Below are 22,831 nucleotides of genomic sequence, written 5' to 3'. Positions count from 1 at the left end.
CAGGGGCTAAGAACTCCACACAGAAAGCCTGGCTACCAAGGGTCTCTTGTTCCACAGTCTGAACTGTAAAGCAATAAACAATTCCAGGAGAACACAGGTCCCTCATACTCTAAGCCAGGCTGCTGAATGGTGCTTAGAGAATTAGAGAATTACACTTTTCTTCTTCAATGACCAAATTAAAGGCAAATGATTGAAAATTTGAAATTTAACTGAGTCTTAACTTATTCTATAGCAATCATTTTTAAAAAATAATAAGAAAGTTTTCCTACCCATTACTTTTATTATATTGCAAACAAAGATACATGCTTTAGTATTAAACAGATTTTTATTTTTATGCAAAATATAATTTTCTGGCTTGAAAGAATACATACAATGTAAAATTAGAATAGAGTTACATTGTTTTAAAGAATGTGTTCTTATTGATACCTAAATTTTCCTGTCATGTATAACAAGGCATCATAAGGTAAAGATGTGATTAAAAATATTTTTTATTGGTGATATTCTTCATTCCTATGTCTTTATCACAGAATGTGCCAAAACTCTATTTATTCATTAATAGTTTTAAATTCCCTATGTTATTTTTTGAGTTCCTTTATGAAGAGTAGATAGATAAATTGAAACAATTTCAGGAAAGAAATGAAGCAAAAGTTATTATAAAACATAATAGAATGGAAAATTATTATAACAAACCAACAAAGAACAAAATGTTGCATAGTGAAGATGGCATTCATATGCTGGTAGCCAGCACAATAAGCTATTTCTCTTTTGTCAAAGTTAACTAGATAGGCATCATACAATTCTTGAATAGATCACCATGTTTGCTCATCTTAGAAACAAGAATATGCTTTTTTGTTTAATTTTAAAACAGTCATAAATGTTTGGTCTCACAAATCATTAACAACATAAGGACAATCTATTATGTCAGGGGAGATGAATACAAAGTTACTTTTTTAAAACTTAATGCAATAAAGTATCATTTTTATCATTTTCAAAATGATAAAATTTATGTAAAAATTCTTTCAGATGATAGCATATTTATTTCACACCAAAGAGAGATTATTAGCCACTAATTTCTCCATATTTTCTGCTTCAAAAACAAAATCTTTAGCTAATTTTACATACAAAAGCATGTAAAACCCAAAGAGCATCTTCTTAAGGAATAAAATTTCTCTTCATAATAACCTTTCTATCAAAGGGGTATATTTTTCATAATATTAGCATATGAATGGAAAATTATTTACAAAGTAAACTTTGAAACACATACAAATATAGCCAAATGCAAATTTTCATATACATACTAATTTTTTCATTTATACATGCATGTCTCTGTATCTGATGCATTTTGTGGTTTTACTTGGACATGTTGATTCAGTTAAGAGATTACTACAAATTTTCTCTAAAATATGTTAGGCTTAATGTTCAAGGGATAGTATACATAATCTAAACATGTCCATCACATGACAGCTCAGATGGTAATCATTCTGTACTCCTGTCTTATTTTGTGCTCTCCCAAAGTGATGTTACTTAGTGTTCTTAGTTGAACCCTAAACAAGATTTAAGGTTGTTTGGCTTTGTGCTCCAAGAATCTCACTTTAAATCCTACTAAGATTATAACAGCCTTTATAGAATGCATAATTTGTCATCTCCCTTTTGTACAAATGTGACATGATCTCATTATATTTCTGCCACTGGATTTTATTGCACTAATAATCCATTGCAATATTCACAGAATGTCATGATAGATCATATTATATTTATCATATCACACAATAAATACAATGACTTATTAATAAATCACTCTAATTTAGAGATTGTTGATATTATTCCTTGAGACTAGCAGAAAAATGATGAATCAGCATCCAAAGTCTTTTGATCAACTGCATAGTTTTACATAAATTTATACCCTAAAAATGGCTACTGCATATGGAAACTCAAAATTGTTTTAAAATTTTCTTTATTTTAAATAAGTAAACTTCAGCTGTATGAACTATTAAAAATGAAATATTTTTTATAAATAAGCTTTACGTTGAAAATACAACTAAGAGTAATAAATCTTTGTATATCTGTTGAAAATTTTTACAGTTAAGCAGAATGGATTGAAGAAAAATCTAATTTTGAGATTATAAAGATCTACAGCAAAGTATAGGCAAACATGATTTAGTTCCTCATTTCAGGAGATCAGAAAGAAGCAGGCCCACATATATTAAGAAATGCAATCAGTTAGGCTAAGAAGTGAGATAAAAAATTGGGTTTCCAGACATTTATTTCAGGGTTACTTGTTGCTGCATTCTTCATTTTTGCTTTTAAAAATGTTTATTAAATTTTAAGAATTTAAGAAATAACTTTGTATTTAAATATTAGAGAATAATCAGCTGAGGGATATAGTAAATCATGTTAGCCTAAATGTATAAAAATTTTTTGAAGTGCAACTGCTTTTTTATTGGCTGCATAAATTGATGATACCAACTTCTTATCAACAGTTTTTTCGCTTAAAGTGGCTTCATCATCAACTCTTACAAAACAGACATTTTCCGTGAACATCTTTGCCTTATAATGTGATTCTAGGACACCAAGTTTATGTTGCTGATCCAGGAAACCCAAGGCAGTAGTTGAGTAAGGGTGTTGAGGACATAGATTAGACAGTACTCTTTGTTTGTTTGAATCCCAGACCTGTCACAAATCAAAAGTGTGATAGCTTATGCTTCTAGCTAATTCCTTTGAGTCCCTTCTACCGTAGATCCTTTGTGTCCCTTCTACCGTAGATAAGTATAATTAACAGTACAACAGTACTGATAGGTCTGTTGAAAATTAAATTAATTTTGTGTAAAGACCAAAGGACAATATCTGCAAAATAAATATCAACAGTAGCTATTATTTACATTAGTAATATTAACTAAGAGGAATCTGTTTAACCATGTGTTTGAAAAACATAGTAGAGATTGACAACCAAATTTATCCAAACTGTTTGTAGAATTCCTGAGTTGCTTTACTCTTCCTAGCAATAAATCAAATCAGAGCCTTGAAATTTTTGGAAAAAAAATGATGGTTTACCTTGAATATTCATTATATTGAATATTCTTTATGCTCCAAACAAGTTATTTACAAAGAGGTTATGTTCCTTATGGACTCCTTTATTCTGTAATGTTAATTGTACTTGGTCCTATAGCAAAAGTATATTCCAGAGATCATGGCTTCTTTCAATTACAAGGTTTGAAATGTACCTTTTTTATAAAGCTTTATTAAGTAATGCTTTGTGATTTATTTTGGCATTCCAGTTTTATTATATGTGGAATTATACTGAAAGAATATCCTTTAAAATGCACACAATAGTTCATTATTTAAACACTAACAGTGTTTTAGGACTTTTCAGCTTTGGTATCTTCAAAATTTTCAATGTCAGAAAATACAATGTTGGAGTTGAATCCTAAACTGTTTTCCTTATTTTTAAAACAAATTTACTTAGTATTAAATATCTGAGGACAGACAGTAATTTTGCTTCTGGAGATACAACAGTGAACAATAGACAGAATTCCATGTCCTCTTACAAACTGTCTTTTAGTGGGTAACATAAACAGCAAAGAAACAACAACAAACAGAAATCCACATAGAAATCCTATAGTGGTAAGTGCTAAGGAGAAAAAGGAATATGGAGGTTAGAAAGATAGATTGCAAATTTACCTAGTGTGGTTATAATAGGCCTCACTAAGTCATTGCCATTTCAGTTAAAAGTCCAAGAAATAAGAGAGCACAATACAACACAGCTTCATGGTTAAGAGCAGGGCTTTGCAGGCAGAGGTGACATATAGGTGACAATGACTCATATGTGATGGACAATAATTGATGGAGGGACAGTGAGAGCAGGAGGTGGAGAGAGAGTGGAGTCAAATTGCAGTTTTTTGCAAGTCTTGGTAATATCAGAAGCTTTTACTTTAAACAAGATGTAAAGTCATTGGAGTTTTTTTCTTTTATAATTAAGACATACATCATAATCTCGTTGCCATCTTGAGGAGCCCCTCCAGCTGGTATGGAGACTAGGCTGTAAGAAGCCAGGATTTGTTCTCAGGAAATGCAAAGTCATCTTGTATACCTGACCCCCTGGGGTCTACTCTAATTTATGAACCTTATTAACTAACTTTTCATTTTCTTCTGCATTGTCAAGTAGTTTCTTTCTAATCAGTAATTTTCTTCATACACAAGCCTATCACAATTATTCTTACCTAAAAACATCTTCCTGAATCATAAAATCCTCTTAATACACTATCTCCTTTTGCTGATCAACAGGTCAAGACTTTATGGAGTAGTAGTCTGTACCCATTATTCTCAAAACCTTTCTTCCAGGACTTTGAAGATTTCACCCCAGCGTGTTTTCCTTTGCTATGTCACAAATCCATAATTGTCAAGGACAGTACTGACTTGCATATCCCTTTTTATACCAATTGAGATAGTTATTTCTCCCTAAACATTTGCTTCATTGGGATCTGGGGCACTCTACTATACATCCTGCTCACCTCATTAGCTACCACTTCATAATTTTATTTTCTGATCCCCAGCTTCTTTAAATTGTAGGCCAATAAGGCTAAATTATGGAATTTTTTTCCTTTTATCCAAAACTCAGTTTTTTTCCTCTAGATGGTCTTTTGCTTAAGCTCCTTTGTTTATGTTGTACAGTCCAATTTCAGCTTTTTGTCTTCACCCTTCATTTTTCTGATGGATTCCAGAATTATATATTCAACTGCCCAGTCGATATTTGAAGTCTAATATGTAACTCAACATTATTACTTTAAAAATTGACTGTGTAGTCTTTCCCTTAGATATAGTTCTCCCACAATTTGTCCAATTTTAGAAGATGATGATTCTATTTCTTCAATTCTTAAAACCAAAACCCACAAGTCATCTTTAACTGTTCTTTTTCCTTTGTACCAAACTCAATCCATTGGAAAATCATGTAGGTCTACTTTTAAATTAAATATGACATCAAGGTATTTTATACTTACACTTCAGTGATCCAAGTCAGTATTCTTACTAAATGGAAGATTATCTTAGTCTCCTATCATATGAATCTTTCAATCAAGAGTACATGAAGTTAGATAGCAGGCTTATTGATAGTTTTTTTTTTCCTACAATGGCAATTATATAACTTGGTGATTCTTATATAATTAACTTATAATTTATGTCACCTCTTTAAAAGTACTTAAACTATGTCCTTAATGATCATTAAAAGCATACTAGACTATGTTCTAAATTCTTAATAATTTCTTCCTATGGATTTTCAATTGTCAATTGAGAGCTTTTATTCAAAAGCAAAGAACAAATTTAGAAGTATTAGCTATAAGGAAGTCTAGGGTGAATTTAAAGGAAGGCTATTGTTTTGTTTGGATTTCAGATTCAGAGTCCTAATGTTACCAAAGTTAATAGTCTCTGCATAAAGGAAACATGTTTAGTATGTCATTAGCCATTAAGTTCTTATATTCTGTCTAATTAAATGTCGTATTCCCTGGGTCAAAGGTGCATTTTATGGTTCATAATTTCTACATTGCTGTAATTTTTAATTTGGTCATAATGTTTGGCTAGTTTTCATAGTGGCATTTTTAGGACCTGTAGTTTACTTCAGCTGATAATCATTCAGAGGCAGTATTTGTTGATTCAGTTAAATATCAGTTGGTTCTTATAATTTTCGATAAATTGTAAATTGCTTTATCATGAAATTTTCCTTACATTCTTATATTCATTCTTATATTTGAAAATGTTCTTTAAATTCTCATAAATGCATTTTAAATTGGACCCCCCATTTTCAAAAATAAACGTAAGAAATCAAATTGATTTGAGCTTTTGTTCCTTTGGCATTCTATTAGTTTCTGATACAGTAATTTCTCCGATAGAAAACAATATCAATTGTGGTATTTTTTTATATTATGAACCAGTTAGATTATCTGGCTTCATGCTATATAATTGACCTTTTTAATTTCTATTTCTTACAAGATTATTGACTATGTGACATTCATACATATTCATATTTAAGGTATTTATTATTCTGTCAAGACATTCTTTAAAATACAAGTTCTTTGATTTATATTAGCATTGTGAATAGTTTGCTCATTTTAATAGAATATTTTGACATCACAGATAAATTTAAGAATAATATTGCCACGTAAATTCACCTAGAGAGTTGAAAGACATTGATGGTTACACCAGTAATGATTTACAAAATGAGAAAACAAAATTCTCTAAAAGATAGAAAAGCATATATTTCTGGATTATTATACTTTCATTATTAATTAAAATCTTAAATTAAAAACAAATGTTGGTTTGTGAGTTCTTTGGGTCAATTGATAGCTCTTTCTTTCTGGAATTTAGTCTACCCATATCCATTTTCTTCCTTATGTCTCCATGAAAACTATTTTTTCCAATGCTAACAAAAGCCTATTAATTGTCTTCTGAACAGTATATATTCTCACATCCATATTAAGCCTCAACATTTTGTACTTTATACGCCAGTGGTATAGGATATTAAATAAATATAAAAATGAATATTGCTTAAGTTACTGGTGATCTATTTACACATATTGTGTTTTAGCATTCTTGGGATGTTATGATGGATTTAAACATTGGTTTGTTCTATAGCACTGCAATCTAAGAAAGTTTTTCTTAACTTGTAAATCTGTTCTCAAAGGCCAAATAAGTCTTCCTTTAAAAAATAAAATTGTTCTCAGTTTTTTTCCTTGAAGCATGTTAAATTCTTAGTTTCTTTGTATATATAGAATAGAGCTTTAAAACATTGTGCAGAAAGCTTTCATCTTTTTCCTCCCTATTTTGTAGAGCAATGTTTTGAAAAAATGCTTTATTTTTAGTTTGATTCTATTCTTTTTGTTTATATTAGGTTAACTCTGAAATAATACATGAGGTTCATTTACCAATTCATTCAATAAAATGTTTTCTTTACTTATATTCCTAGATCATGTTTATTAGTAAGGACAGAAAGGTTAGAAGGTTAGATCATAACATAGAAATGTCTTAGAATTCCTACAAAATATATATTAACAATTCTAGACTAAATTAAAGTTATTTTGGAAATATCTTTTTCTTACCAATTCTCTTAGTACCAGAAGACTTCATATTGCATTTTAAGCAGTTATTCAGAAATGTTTCTTAATATCACACATCATTCTTCAAAATGTAACAGTTTAATTTAGTTGTATGGAATAAGATCCTCAAAGGAAAAGAATAAAAAAACGTGAAAGAAGGCCAACATGTGGCTAGTGGAATCGAACAATGTTTGTGGACATTCACAGCAAGAAAGTAGAAGTTGATGATTGTCAATAGTAAAATCCCTCTCTCAGGACTAATGATACGATGTGCACAAACATATATATACTTGGTTCACAGTATTTTTTCAATGTTCCACTGTTAAATCAATTTTTGTATCTTTTGTTTTATTTTGTTCTTTTTCCACCATCACTTGAAATAGCTATTGAATCTAGGATGATAAAATTGATCTGCTTATTGTTCCTGTACTGTTGTTGAAATATGAAAACAAAGCTCTTTTTTAATTGTCAAATCTTTATTTCATTTTCATATGCTTAAAATGTTTAAAACATTTATTTTAAAAAAAGTAAACCTAATTGATTTGTGAACTTTTCAAATTGAATATTATTCTTAAAATATTAAGTTAATTAAAAAGCACAATATAAAAGATGCAATTAATTATGTAAAATTATGCAAGAAATGAACAACATTCAATTAAATGGAATCACAGTGAAAATCACCTGGGATGTTACTTGTTTTAGGTGAGCTCAGGATTAATATTGAGTCTTAAGTAGTTAGCAAATGCAGAATCCTTGTAACTTACTATCCTATAAGATAAATTATGCAGGTTCAGACAGAAAACCAGGTTTTAACAAATGAGAATGAGATTCCCTTCTTAAAAACATTCCTAATTAGTTTATTTCCTTGAGATTATACTCTTGGTGTCTGTTGAGGGCAGGTAGATTTTTGAAACTAAGGCCCAAGGACCAGGAACTGGTCATTTCTTAGTAACTCTCCCATCAGATAATGTGACAAGGGTTGTTAGGAAAAGTTAGAACCTGGCTTAATATTTAAATTTTGCTGCACTGAGAAAGAAAATGAATCAGGGAATCCAGGTTGGTTCCACAATTTAGCTATTGTGACTTGTGCTACTATTAACATTGATGTGGCTGTGTCCCTGTAGTATGCTGTTTTTAAGTCCTTTGGGTATAGACTGAAGAGAGGGATAGCTAGGTCAAATGGTGGTCCCATTCCCAATTTTGGCATATATATACAATGGAATATTACTCAGTAATAAAAGAGAATAAAATCATGGAATTTACAGGTAAATGATGGAGTTAGAGAAGATAATTCTAAGTGAAGTTAACCAATCTCAAAAAACCAAATGCTGAATGTTTTCATTGAAATAAATATTCATAGTGGGATAGGGAGCGGGAGAATGGGAGGAATAGACAAACTTTAGATAGGGCAGAGGGATTGGAGGGGAAGGGAGGGAGCATGGGGTTATTAATGATGGTAGAGTGTGATGATCAGTATTATCCAAAGTACAGGTCTGAAGACAAAAATTGATGTGAGTATACTGTGTATACAACCAGAGATGAAAACTTTGCTCTCTCTATAATAAGAATTGTAGTGCATTCTGTTGTCATATATAAAGAAAATAAATAAATAAATAAAAATTAAAAACAAAGAAAATAAAATAAACCAGGGAGATTTCCTTGCTTCCAAAAGGCAAGGAACAGGAGAGTAGAGACCCATGACTTGCAAATGATTTTTAAATATCCAATGAGCCTGCTACCATTAAATAAGGCCTAATTAGTTGGGAATATATTAGCAAAATAGATGATTATAATCTGCTTTCTTAGAAAAATGAGGAAAGCTATAGGAAAGGAGATAGAGTCCTAGAAGCTTATCTTCTCCTTTATTAATCATCAGAATAAAACAGATGATATTGAATAAAAACTAGGGAACTAAAAGATGTTAAATCACAAATTGAGGTAAATTAATGTTCTAAGTTAAATATTGATCATTAGTAAGGATGAACTTGATAAGATAAAACAGGCAATTCAAGTTAAAGAGCCAATAAAAAACACACAAACACAAGTAGCCTAAATTGGCTAGTTTTTAATGAAAATCATCATCATCATCATCATCATCATCATCATCATCATCATCATCCAGGCATGAGCCTTTGTCAAGTCATACATAAAATGATACCAAAATAAGTTGAAGATTTAAAAAAAGATAAAATTACATCTGTATGATTACTCTTAAAATTTGCTTCTTGAAGCAAAAATTAATGAAAGGATGGTAAGTTCTGAATCAGTATGTGGCAAATGATTTCTTATATTCATCCAAAATGTATTTGGGAGGAGGGGCCTATATGAGTGAACATGAGCACGAATAGATGAGATTCCGTCACAAACACTAATTTATGAGGTGGCAAGCTTGTTCCTGTTTATCCTACATAATTCTTATCTGAAGCAGCATCTTCTTTCAGCTGGTTGTGCACAGTATCACCCATGCATTGTGTCACCTCCTGGTGGCTCAACTAGTTTCACAGATGAGTAGCTTCTGTGCCTGTGGGGCCATGGAATCATGCTCTGCTGGTTAGGGAGTAGCTTCACCCATGTTTTCTGTGTTTATGTCTCCTACTGATGGCTCATCTGGTATCAAAGATGAGTAGATTTTGTGACTGAGAGTGGTCAGTACAGAAAGAAGATTGTGGACTTATTACTAGGGAATCAGGGGAAAGTGGCCATTGCTGTAGACTGGATGAGTAAAGATGAGACAGACAACTTGTAAGCATCCTCTGCATATGTAGGAGTTTCTAAAGGCTCTCCCTTTGTCTTTGACCCATCTAGACTTCAATGAGGAAGAGTGAAAATGAATCTTTTGTGGAAGTCTCATTTTCTTGCAAGGGAAAGAAACAGCATAGTAGGTATCGAGCATAGATGTGCTACTTGCAAAATTATAATTTCTCAGTAAGAATGAATTGAATATAACATTTTATATATACATTTCATATAATGTACTGGCATTTTTAACCAGGTACTGCTCCACTTAGGTCAGTGATTCTCCCAATAATATAGACAGATATTTACCTAAAATTTGATCACATGTATCTTCCCTTTATTCAACTTAAGTTGATAGAAAAGAATAAAACCATTTATTTCACACATATAAGTGACAAGTTTAGTGCTGAGAAGTTTGTATTTTTTTATTATGTCTAAGCATGGTGATATGAGGTAACTGTCTTATTAGTTAAAGAGCATATAATGAAAGAGGATAGCATAGATTTAGTAATTTGTCCTGAAACTACAAAAACTGATAAAAAAAGTTGGGGATTCACATTGAGAGATGTCCAGTTCCAAATTATGTGCCAATTCTAAATCTATTACCACTTAGAAAATGATTTTAAGAAATACCTCAGTGTAAACCTTTCACAAAGGATGTTTCACAAATATCCATATATTTTTAAAATCAAGATTGTTGTTAAGCATGATTTGAATGTATTTTTACTTCATTTACTTCTTCAGGAGAACAATTGTGTTCATTTACTGGATTATTAATTTAGATTGTATAATTCTATAACCATATATCAAAATTTTAAATTTGAATTGCTATTCCCCAAACAACACTTATGAGAGAATTATCCAGGAAGTAAAGTAGAAAATATAGATAGTCATTCATATAATTTAAACTAAAACATAGGTTTACCTCAATTGCCTGGTTTTCAGCTGACATATTTTGGCTTGGATTATTTATATTGATTACAGAAATTCTTTACATATCTTTGCATTCATCAACAGCTTTGGATTCATGGAAATTTTTTGGCTTGCATCTTGGCATTCTGTCACAAGAGCTGTGCTCTGAACACCCTAAAACTTTAAAATTCTTGAGTAGAATTGAGTAAGCAAGTTCCATCTCAATTGCCCCTGTGGGGAGAAAAAGGATCAGAAGATGGTATGTTGAATTGCTTAACTGGTCCTTTTGATTATTGATGAGAAGTCAGAATAATCCAGAAAGGGACCATAGACCTCCCATAGCAATGTATTTTCTGATTAACTCAAGTAAACTGGTATTAGAGTGTACTAGGATTCAATGGATTATACCAAAAAATCTACAAAAGGATCATCTTATTAGCAGAATGAGAGCATATAAAGAAAATTGATATGCACAATAGTTAGAAGCATATGAGAAGTCCTCCAACAGTATTGACTTAGTGAAAATATTAAAATGAAATTCATGCGCATCCAAGATGAAAGAGGTAATATTGTTAAGACAGGTACTTTAGAAAAAGATAGGGAAATATAAGACAGAGAAATGTAAGGTAGGAAAAACTGGAAATTTACAGCATGCATTTTGCAGCAAGAAATTTGCTGACATACACTTAGAAACAAATTAAGAAAAATAAAGAACACTGGTAGATTCTTGGATATTACTGTAGCATAGGTCACCAGATCCTTAACAAAAGGCAATGAGAAAATGTTTTAATAGATTGGCAAAGGCTGCAGTGAGGCACGTTCTTTGATCCTGGCAGGATTTTAATTGCTTTGCTGTTGATTGGCATGCAACTATGTTCAAATGAAGGAAGAGAACATATTTCGAGAGCTATTTCAAGGATTGCTTTCTGATACACTTCATTGAACAGCTTAGGTGATTAGAGGCTATTTTGGACGATAGCCTAGAAAAAGCTCTGAGTAAGATAAATAAGTCTGAAATAGAAGAAAGTTGCTATCTCACAGCTTAATCACAATATCTTTCATTTAAAAATGCTCTTGAGATGTTGAGAAAGAAACAAGTACATTACAGAAAAAGGTATACAAAGTCTTAATTGGAAGTGTGCCTGAAATGCTTGGATAAATTTTGATTGTACCTTTAATAGAAATGAATAGAAACAGTAGAGGCATAGTCCCCTTTGGGGTTTGAACCTCCTGTCTCTTTGTGTGTATGTATGTGTGTTTGTGTTTGTTGTATGTGTGTTTGTGTGTGTGCATATGCTCACGAAAGTCTGAACAGATAAAATGAACAAAGGGTTTCTGTAGGTTGCTGTGATTCTGGACTCCCTTTCTAAAGAAAAGCAAAGATGTGATATGATAACAAGACATGACAGGAGTAATAACCAGACCTCGTGAGTGATTTACAAGGTGTCTGGTGTGCTGTTATTTTCCCTGGGGACTCATGACCCCATATTACGAATGTGGAACAAAGGAGTGTTTAGGACCCATGATCCTTCGTAACACTTCTGTTTTCTATGACTGTCTCATAGGCTGAAGGCACATTAAGAAAGCAAATAAATTCAAGTTCATCCTGAGTACCCTAAGAGATTTTTTTTTCCCCAAAACTGTGGACTCATGCACTTTGTGGCTCTGGTTATACTTTCATATTTGATTCTGCTTTTTATTCAAGTCTAACTATATTGTGTCCTATCTTTTTAAAGCCCAGACTTATGGGTTAATTTTTGGAAGTGATTTTTATATTATGCAGGAGACCTTTATGAGTTCTCCAAGAAATAGGCTAAATATTATTCCATACATCAGGGAGAAAGGTAGTCTTACAAAAAGCTCATGGCAATCCTAGCATCTGGATGACACCAGACAAATAATTTCACTAGCAAATTTTAAGACCAAGAAAAAAACTGGTTGCTTAAAATGTTTTACTGATACATCTGTTTGCATGAAACTTCACATCAAGATGAAAATTGAAATATCAAGGGCTGGGGACAAGGCTCAGTGGTAAAGCATGCATGAGGCTATATTTAATCCACAGCAACATACACACATACAAGAGAGAGAGAGAGAGAGAGAGAGAGAGAGAGAGAGAGAGAGAGAGAGAGAGAGAGAGAAATCAGTTATTTACCTATGTATTTTTTATATATAATGCCAAACAGTAAACTAAATAGGTACATCATTCTGGCTATTTTCTTTGGAATCTGAGGTGGTTTTATACACACACAAACATAAAACAAACTCCCTGCCCCCAACAACCTCTTCAGCTCTTTCTTTTAATCAAGGACATTTCTCTAGATACCCCAAACTGTGACTTTTAACTTTTGTACTTTCTCTGGCTTTTGTCATGCTGCATCCATCTAGATTCTCCCTAACTCCATATTCTTTTCAGATTGTTTTCTCATGGCTGATTGCCTGACTTTTCCTGAAGATTTTACTTCTTGGGCTGATTCCTGGGGTACTTCTTATAACATGCACTATAGCCTTTGGGTCAATAACACCCCTTTCAGCCATCTGACTCAGCTCTAAAATCTCAACACAACCAGGAGTCAGAGGACCTCACTTCTCTAAAGTGAGGTATTCAATATATTATTGACAGAACTGTTTCATGGGTAGTGTGAGTTCAAGAGGCTAGTTATTCCTTTTTATTCCAGAACTGCAGGTACATTCTTGACAGACCTATGCCTATAGAAGAATGAACAAGGGTCAAGGTTCTAGCTTAGGTTGTTGTTGGTAAGTTGATGATCCTAGGAAAAAAGAATTAGCTCAATATAATCAACCCCCTCACCACCAACAAGACCAGGGAAAAATGATGAAATTATCTGCCTCCCAAGATCACCACCTAAATATATAGCTTAACTTCTCAGGACTTAGTTTTCACTGTGCCTTCAAACTTCTGTTCCAGAAACAGTCCTGAAAAGAATTTGGATAAGGAGTAGATCATTGTAATTAGTACAACAAAGTGTGAAGATACTGCTCTTATGAATGTTTCATCTAAAGTGAGGTAGTGCCTTATTTCAGAATGGCTTCAGTTCGCTGTTAGTGAAAAATAAATACACATCCTGAGTAAAATGAAGTGTTAATCTGTCTCTCCAACTTTCTGATATTGAGGGATGCAAAAGGTAAATTTTTCAAGAAAACCCAATAAACAAAAAAAAGAGTTAAAATATATGGTTAGATCAAGTTAGCATTATAATCCACAGATCCTTACCCAGTGTGATTTACAGATTGGCTATAAACAAGGAAGGTGTTTTAGTCAGCTTTTGCTGTGATTAAAATACCTGAAAAGAAAAATTTTAGATGAGGAAAAGTGTATTTGGGGGCTCATGGTTTCAGAGGTTTCAGTCTATAGACAGCCAGATCCATTCCTTGGGATTCCAGGTGAGGCTAAGCATCATGGTGAAAGAGTGAGGCTGAGGTAGGCAGATCAAATGTTGATCAGGAAGCAGAGAGAGACTCCACTGCCAGATACAAAATGCATACCCCAGAGGCATACCCACAGTGACCCAACTCCTCCAGCCACCTACCCACCTTCAGTTACCACTTAGATTAATCACCATTCCATTATTTTTGGAAATAACCCATCAGGAGATTAATTCACTGATTGGGTTAAGGATTTTATAACCCATCATTTCTCCTCTAAACCTTCTTACATTGTCTCACATATAAACTTTTGGAGGATAGGTCACAACCAAACCATAACAGAAGGAAATCTTTTTCTCCTTCCGTGCATATCAGTGGAAATAGTGTCCCCAAAACCAAAGCAATCCCTCTGCCTGGTCTTTGGTTCTGGATCCTTCCTTCCTACTTGGGTCTCTTTCTCCATAAAATATTACCTCTTTTCTGTTCTTCACTTTTCTTCTTTTCTTTGGTGCTCAATTTCTCCCTTATCAGTAGTTTCATATTCCATGGTTTCAATAACCTGTAGTTAACTGAAGCCTAAAAATGTTAAATGGAATCTTTCAAAATAATTGATTCATAAGTTTTAAATTGCATGCTTTCTGAGTAACCTGGTAGAATCTCAAGCCCCCTCCTGCTCTGATCCTCCCAGGGACATGGATCATCTCTTTATCAGCCCATCCATACTATACCTGCTACATGCCCATTAGTCACTTGGTAGTGACCTCAGACCTGATTGATGGTTGCGGTATCACAGTGTTTTCAGTAACCACCATTTTACCATTCATGGTGGCCCCAAAGCACAAGAGTAGTAATGTTGTCAACTCAGAAATTCTAAAGAAACTGTACAGTAGTACTTCCTTAAGTGAAAAGTGGAATGTTCTCAACAAGAAAAGGGTGATTGTCAGCTTTTTGTCACTGGGACCAGAACACCTGACCAGAAACACTTAGAGGAGGAAAATCTTATTTTGGCTCAGAGTTTCAGAGGTTCAGTCCATGGTCAGCTGTCTTCATTGCTTTGGGCCTAAAGCAAGGAAAAATATCATGGTAGAAGGGTGTGATAGAGGAAAGTGTCTCAGCTCACGGAAGCTGGGAAGCAAAGAGAGAGAAGGAAGAGGGGCAGACACAAGTAATATCCTTCCAGGTTATGTCCCAGTGCCCTTCTTCCTCCAACCTTGCTCTACCTGCTACACTTTACACCACCTCCCAATAGTCCATTCAGCTCTCAGTAGTCCAATACACTGATGAGTTCAGAGTCCTCATGATCTAATTGTTTCCCAAAGCCCCACCTCTGAATATTTTTGATGCATTGAGGATCAAGCCTTCAATATGTGAGAATTCATGGGACACTTTTATATATGTTATAATCTTTAATTCACGAATATATTTGGAAGAAAACATTATATATTAGCAGTGGTTATTGTTATCTCTACTGTTGTGATTTCCTAAATTTTATTAAATGTTTAAAGGAATAGTTCCTATCCTTTATAACTGTGACAATGATTTTCTAAATTTTTGTTATTTTTCTGATAGTTTCTACAGAAATGTTCTTTGTAAAATAAATCCTTAACCACATTTTAGAAGGTTTAAGAGTGTTCTTTAGGTGTTTGGGTGCTGGATGATTTTTCAGCACTCCTCTGGTTTAGCAGTCTGAATTAATGGTATTTGCTTAATCCTTCTTTTCAATGTGAGTTTGATCATAGTCAAGAGCATCTATTTCACATTGACAATTCCCAAACCTGTTTGATAATGTTTACTGACAATTACAATCTTAGCTAAGAAGTAACAACAGGGAGTAAAGCTGTCTTTGAATAAAGTCAGCCTCAAAATGAACAACAGTAGGGGACTGATTGGCTCAGTTTTATTTAACATATTTAAGCCTGATCTTTGACATTTTCATTAGCAAGCAGAAATAGCACATTGAGGCAATTCTCACGTGGCTCAAAGAGGAAAGTGCTAAGCATACAAGAAAAAATGAAAAATTTCAGAAAATCCTGCTATGTATAAAAATTGTGGAGAATTTTAGAAAGTAGCAACATGAAAGTCAGGCAATATTTCTTATGCCCCCCTGCCCCCACACCACCATCTTTTGGAGACAACAGTGTATTTGTGGAAATCAGCCATTCTATTGTCAGGATTTTTGAGATTTATTGGAATTATGGCTGTATTGTATGGACAAAGAACTGTGAAAATGTAATGGACAGTGAGGCAATTTTTAGTGTTTTCTCAACATCAGAAAAGTTTATGGATATAGTAAGAAATTTCCCAATACCCTCCTTGACTACTAAAAACAAACTAAAAAGGAAAACAAGAATTAACCAGATAAACCATGCTCAAGCAATTATATAACGCTAATACATAATATTAAATGAAGACTGGAAAAAGCAGGAACTTCGCTGAGATTTTATCCCCTTATAGCCTTGCTACTCTGAATGACCTCTAACCAGTACTTTGGTTGTTAAATAAGAATAAGCACATTATTAAGTGTGTGTGGGCCAGGGATTAGATCAGTGTTAAAGTGTTTGTCTAGCATGCATGAGGCCCTGGGTTTGGGCCCCAACACTACAAGAAAGAAAGAAAGAAAATAAATCAATTATTATTTAAGTAGAAATATATCTCAATGTTATGGAGAACCACTTTGAATATCATTAAAGACAATACAACCCTACAGATAAAGCCTGCATATGTAAATTGCTTTGAAGTTCAATCAGTTATTACTGAGTATTGAGAATAGAATCTGTCACTAAAGTGGATATTTACTTACAAATAATTTTTTTATTTTCTTCAATTATTCATTGATACAACAATTTTGAGCCAAATTATTTGCAAGTAATTGTCAAAACCAAGAATGGTGACTTCTTGTTACTCCTGGAAACTGGAGGTCTTAAAGACAGGTATCATGGTATTCTTTTTCTCTTTTCCTTGAGCTCTGAAAGGGGTACCATGTGCTTGTTCAATAACCAAAGCGTGGTAACATGGTGAAAAGTTTGGAACCAGACATCCTAGATTCAAATCCTAGCCTCAGAATATATTCTCCCGGGTGACCCAGGCAAGTTGCTCACATACAACTTGAGTTTTAGCTCCTTATTTTTTAAATTAAACAAGCACAGGTTTTTATCACAGTGTCTTGCCATAATAAGGATACAAAACACCTAGCTGCAGTTTTCAATGAGGCTGCCTTATTTTTTCCCCTCTTTTTTCTTTCTTCTATCTTTCATAATGTAAGTGAAGGAAAGTAATTTCAACTTTTGCCCATAACTTTTATAAATCTCATATTTTGTGTGTGTGTGTGTATGTGTATATATGTGAAGGAAAGAAAAATTAAATGTATTTATGGAAAATGGGACAGTCATGTTGCAAGGACAAGAAAACAGATTTAAAGGTTAGAGGGCAAAAGTCCCTAAAGCCATCAGCCCTCCATATTGCAAGATTGAAAAGACAAACAGGCTAAAGGGGTTCATCAACTGAGAAATTGAAATACAATATAAATCTGGTGAAATGCCATGTCTCTAAATTCAAGAAACACCTTAGCTAGAACACTGTATTCATCAGAGAAATTAGTCATGATTGTTCACTGTTATGGATTGGGGATGTATTCTGGTATCCATCGAAATTTGCGGAAAGGGATGATACTCATAATAGAGTGTAGAGTAATCATTTCAAACAAATCAGATATTTTCTTGTATTAATATTTATTAAGATAATGCTGTTGCCTGACTGAATTTTTTTTTTTTCAATTTATTTGAAAACTCAATATTGTGTACTCAGCATTCTGTACCAAAGGATAATTGGTTTTAGGGGCAATCCTATCAACTTTTAATAAATTCTTTGGAAGTCTTGAAACAGAAGAGAGAGCATAAAGTAATGCTATAAATGGGTTTTATGACCCTCCCTTCATTCAAAGCCATGCTTCAAAAGGAAATCTATACTTGCAATACTTCTAAACTTCAACTAAAAATAGTTTCAATTACCAGGAAATTCTTAAAATTGAAATAGAAAAGGAAATATGTCTATTTCTTATCACTGAACTGCTTTGAGAAGAAAATACTAAAATCACAAAGAATAATCGAGTCCCCATTCCCAAGAGAAATGAAAGGAAAAAAAAAAGTAATGATCTCAAATTCTCTTGAGAATAAATAAGGAAGAAAGATATGACCACAGTTCATAATTGCACCCCTAATGCATTTGTCTTCACAAAAATAATAGAGCCTTTACCGTAAAAAATAGTGGATGTTCACACACCCAGGTTCACCTGTATTTGTGCCACTTTTTAAAAAATAAGAAAATATTGAAATCAAGTTATATCATCACAAGTTGAAATACTGAATTTGAAAGATGATATTGGCTTGAACTAGATAAACTGAAAGGAAAAAAACATATTCAATATTTTCTTGGTGTTAGAGAAAGACACACACACACACAAACACACACACACACACACACACACACACTCCTTAGAATAGTCTTTTCTCTTAGTGTAGAATTTTGAAATGAAAAGAGGAAATTTTTTTAAATTTTTTTTTAAAAGACTGTAAACAAGTTTATTGCATTCCTTGCACATGAAAGACCTGACTTATACATACTGGCTTCTTCAAACTCTGTTTAAAACTTAGGAGTGTGGGGTCTATTGTGTTGTTAATACACTCATCATCTTAAATCATTTTGGTCTCTCTGATAAAGGGTTTGAAAGAAAGAAGAATATTCTATCCCAATGAGGCTGGATCCAGGCAGATGAGACCCAGATTATAAATGGTGTTCTAGCACTTTCCCATAAGGCATGTTGTATTACCACAAAAGGGAGGTGGGAATGGTCAGGTGGCTGGTCTGTATTGCTTACATGGATTAATATTAAAGACCTGAACTCTGCCTCCAAGAAAAGATTCAATGATTTTTTGTCTTCATTAAATAATATGGCACACTTGGCCAGAGTAGCAGTTGTTACTTTAGAAAATCAGGAAAAGATAAAGAACACGAACTGATTTAATTTCACTGTGGATATCAGAATACATTTGACTCTTTTTTTCCCTGCATGAAATCCCAAAATAGTGATCTTTGATGGATGCATAAAATTTAAATGGCTAGAGAAAAGTTATAACTATTTTTTAACTTGGAGATATGTCTGAGAATATTCAATGCCTATAAATTATTTTGTTTAGCAGCAACTGATCACTATAATTCTGTTATTTGTGATTTGAACATTTAAACCACTAGTTAAGGTAGAAAATTACATGATAATTAAACAGATACATATAAAGATATAAGGTGTCAACCATTTCACCTCATGTAGGGAAAATTATGGTAATAATAAAAGTATGGCCATAGCTGTATGGATTCAGTTTGGGATATCTGTAGCTATCTTGAGTTGGAACAATAATTGCCTCTAAGTACACTGATTGATTTTCCCCCTATAGTTCAAAAGTGCACTATAAGTAGACAAAAACATTAGAGTGGTATAAGGATATTTACAACCAGTACATGGTGCTAGGAATGTGCCGGACTCTTTGATATTAGCATGAGATAAACCAGGTACCTTCTGGGTTGGATGAAGTCACTTTTGTCCTGACTATTTTATAGGCCCCTGTCTTCTGACACAAATCATGTTTATCCACCTGATCTTGCTGCTGTCCAGAAACATGCTTCTCTCAATAAGTCCCCAATAAAAGGCACTCTCTGATCCTGGATCTGTCTTCCTCTCTTTTGGTCCTCATGGCACCTTGAAGCTGGCTCTTATACACTGGGTCTGGATTGTTCCAGAACAATAGCCAAATGTTGAATATCTTGAGACAGACTGTTCTTTTACCAATTATTATAAAGAAAATTATTCTAGTCAACTGATTAATCTAGAAAGTTCTCTAAGGTATATTACTGGTTGTATTTCTGATGATGCTTTAAAAATTCCAGCGTGTTCTTCAGTTTCCGTTGGGAACAGATTAGGCTGCAATGCAGCAAATTATGCGGTGTTTTTAACAGCTATCACAAAATAAATTTGAAGCTCTTTTTATAATCAGGAAATAAAGTTTGGTTTTATTTTTTTTTTCTTTTTCTCTTATTGGTAAAGTCAATCTATATATGACTCTCTGAAAAATTGTTTTCCATTCATCTTTTTATTTCCAGGTTGACCAGCTTCTGTAATGAATTACTGAAAGTACTCATCATATTAAAAGTGGTTTCATGCCATCACTTTTACATAGAAAGTATAATGTATTTATTTGTCTCATAAATGTATGTATTCATAGTTGTATAAAAGAAAAAAATTGCTTTTACAATACATTAATTCTTTTCTGTCTTGCTATGCTAAGTATTATATTTTATAGTGCCTTATATTTGCATACACTTTAGATATTGAAGAATTTTGTGTTTTTTTACCTTACCATATTGAGGTCCTCTTGGAATAATAAGGCTACTGTGAGTTATTTTAAATGAATTTCACTTTACTAGCTTTGTGTTTCCTTTAAATGCTAGTATATGGTCAAAACATGGCTTTCAATATCATTATACTAAGTGGCATAGATGCACATATATGCACACACACACGTATTTTTAAGTTTGTAAGATCAATTATTCAATCTTTACAGCATTTTTGTAGCTCTGTTATGAGTTCCAAGAATGCAAACTGAACAGCCTCTTTGAGATAACTCTGTTTCTACAAACCTAAATCTTACTGAATTTTATTTTCTGCCTTATTGCATGCAATTTGCTTCTTCTCCTATATATTTTTTTCACATCATTACTCCCTTTCAAGTTTAATCCATTAAGTGTTTTATAGAATTTTCTTCAATGTAATAGCCTTGCACATTTAGAATACAAATTGTACACCACACCCATTTTCCTTACCTCCTACTGTGCTTTCAAAGGTTGTTTATATGTTCTACTAATGCTTTTTTAGATAAATCAGGTGTGTAACAAGATTGGCCACATAAATGGTTTCAGAGTCCCCTAAATATAAGGTCTATATTTTTCTAGTTAAGAGAGAGCTGTGACAGTTTCTATATGGAAGAGAAATGTCAAATGTAGGTCATGCTCATCCTAGGCAATTATATGATTAGACACAATTAAAAGGTGTGGTTTCTGGACCAGAATAGACTTTTTGTGATCTTAGAACCTGTAGTTCTGGTTTTAAAAGTAATAATTTGAAACCATGACTTTATAGAGTCCTTTTGTAATTTCTAACTCATTCTAAGAGCTCCTTACTTGCAATCTCTATTGGCCTATCTAAGCCACTGTCTCTCCTTTGTCATTTTAGTAGTTTTAACCCTAATAATAAATTCTTACCGTTTCTTCTCTTATTAGAAAATTCTAAGACCTCATTTTCTGAAAATTTGCACTAATTCAGTGCTACTGTAAATTAGGTAAATCCAATGTACAATATGTTTCACACTTTACTAACCTGGAGAAGATTAGCACAAATTAAATTTTACATAAACCAGCCTAAAGCCATGAAAATGAAAGTATGCTCCAGGGTATTTGATTAATTGTGCTAAAAATATATTCATGCCATTTGTGTAGGGCATAAATGTAGCAAAAGTACTTCTTTAAATAAAATACGGGTAGTTTACGATGGTTTAATTTCTTCTGCTTTCACCATTCATTTGCAGATGTGAATAATAATGACTATTTTAATTTTTTGCAAAGCTAGTAGGTTATTGCTCACTAAGCAATAGTCATTTTATTATTTTATGTTTTGAAAGAGATTTATTTAGAAAAATTAACTTTATTTACATTTTTAGTCAAGGTCTTTGTTTCTATTGTCTTATTTCTTTTTAACCACTTAGTTTAGGCATAGACTCCTAAATAAAGAAAAATCATAATTAAACCTATAATATATGTATGAATTATATGACTACCATTCACTAAAGACATGAAGCAGTCTTTCCACTTACCTTTGTTCCACCTTTTAAATTTAATGATTAAAACAGAGTATTGTTAGTTGTTAGGAATTTATGTGCATTTCTCCAAAGAGAAGTTACAAATTTCAAGATTTTGTGAAGGATCTATGTCTAAAAATATTACCATATTAAATGTTAAATGTTTTCAAACACTACAACGGGCTTTAAGAAGATTACACAACAATTGAGATTCTCAGGCTTTGTCTGCAAAAATTTCCAACTCTTCCTTAACATTACAGGTGATTCCCTGAAATACTCTAAAATACATATTAATTAGATATGATGAATATTTATTTCATTTTTCTGTTGCCTAGGTTTTATGAATGACTGTGTTGAAAACAGTATAAACAATAGTTAAAGATGTTGAAATGGCTTAAACCAAAAAGCAACACATTCTATCATTCAATGTCACTTTGGTATCATATACAGCACACATGTTTTGTGTTGCTCCTCGTATTTGCTAATGATAATTTGCATTCTCCATTATTTTATTCCCTTTAAGTTTCTTACCCAGTCTGTTACACTGGATGATGCTTCACTTTTGAACCCACTATCTTGGATATTTAATTTAGGATTTGAATTGTTAATATGCCTTGATTAATTCAAGCTCTAACTCATTGGATTCCATTTTCTTGGCTAGAAAGAGACAATCCAGTCAATGACAGGAAAATCATGGGTCCATTTGAATGCTAATTACTCCCCAAGTCCTGTATACTGTATCAAAGCTTAGCATAAACATGGTCATCAGGGGAGGCAGAAAAAAACCATTAAAATGCTCCCCAGGAGACTGAG

This window comes from Callospermophilus lateralis, unplaced genomic scaffold (genome assembly GCF_048772815.1).
Source record: "Callospermophilus lateralis isolate mCalLat2 unplaced genomic scaffold, mCalLat2.hap1 Scaffold_139, whole genome shotgun sequence".
NCBI lineage: Eukaryota > Metazoa > Chordata > Mammalia > Rodentia > Sciuridae > Callospermophilus > Callospermophilus lateralis.
Note: the sequence above shows the minus strand (reverse complement) of the source record.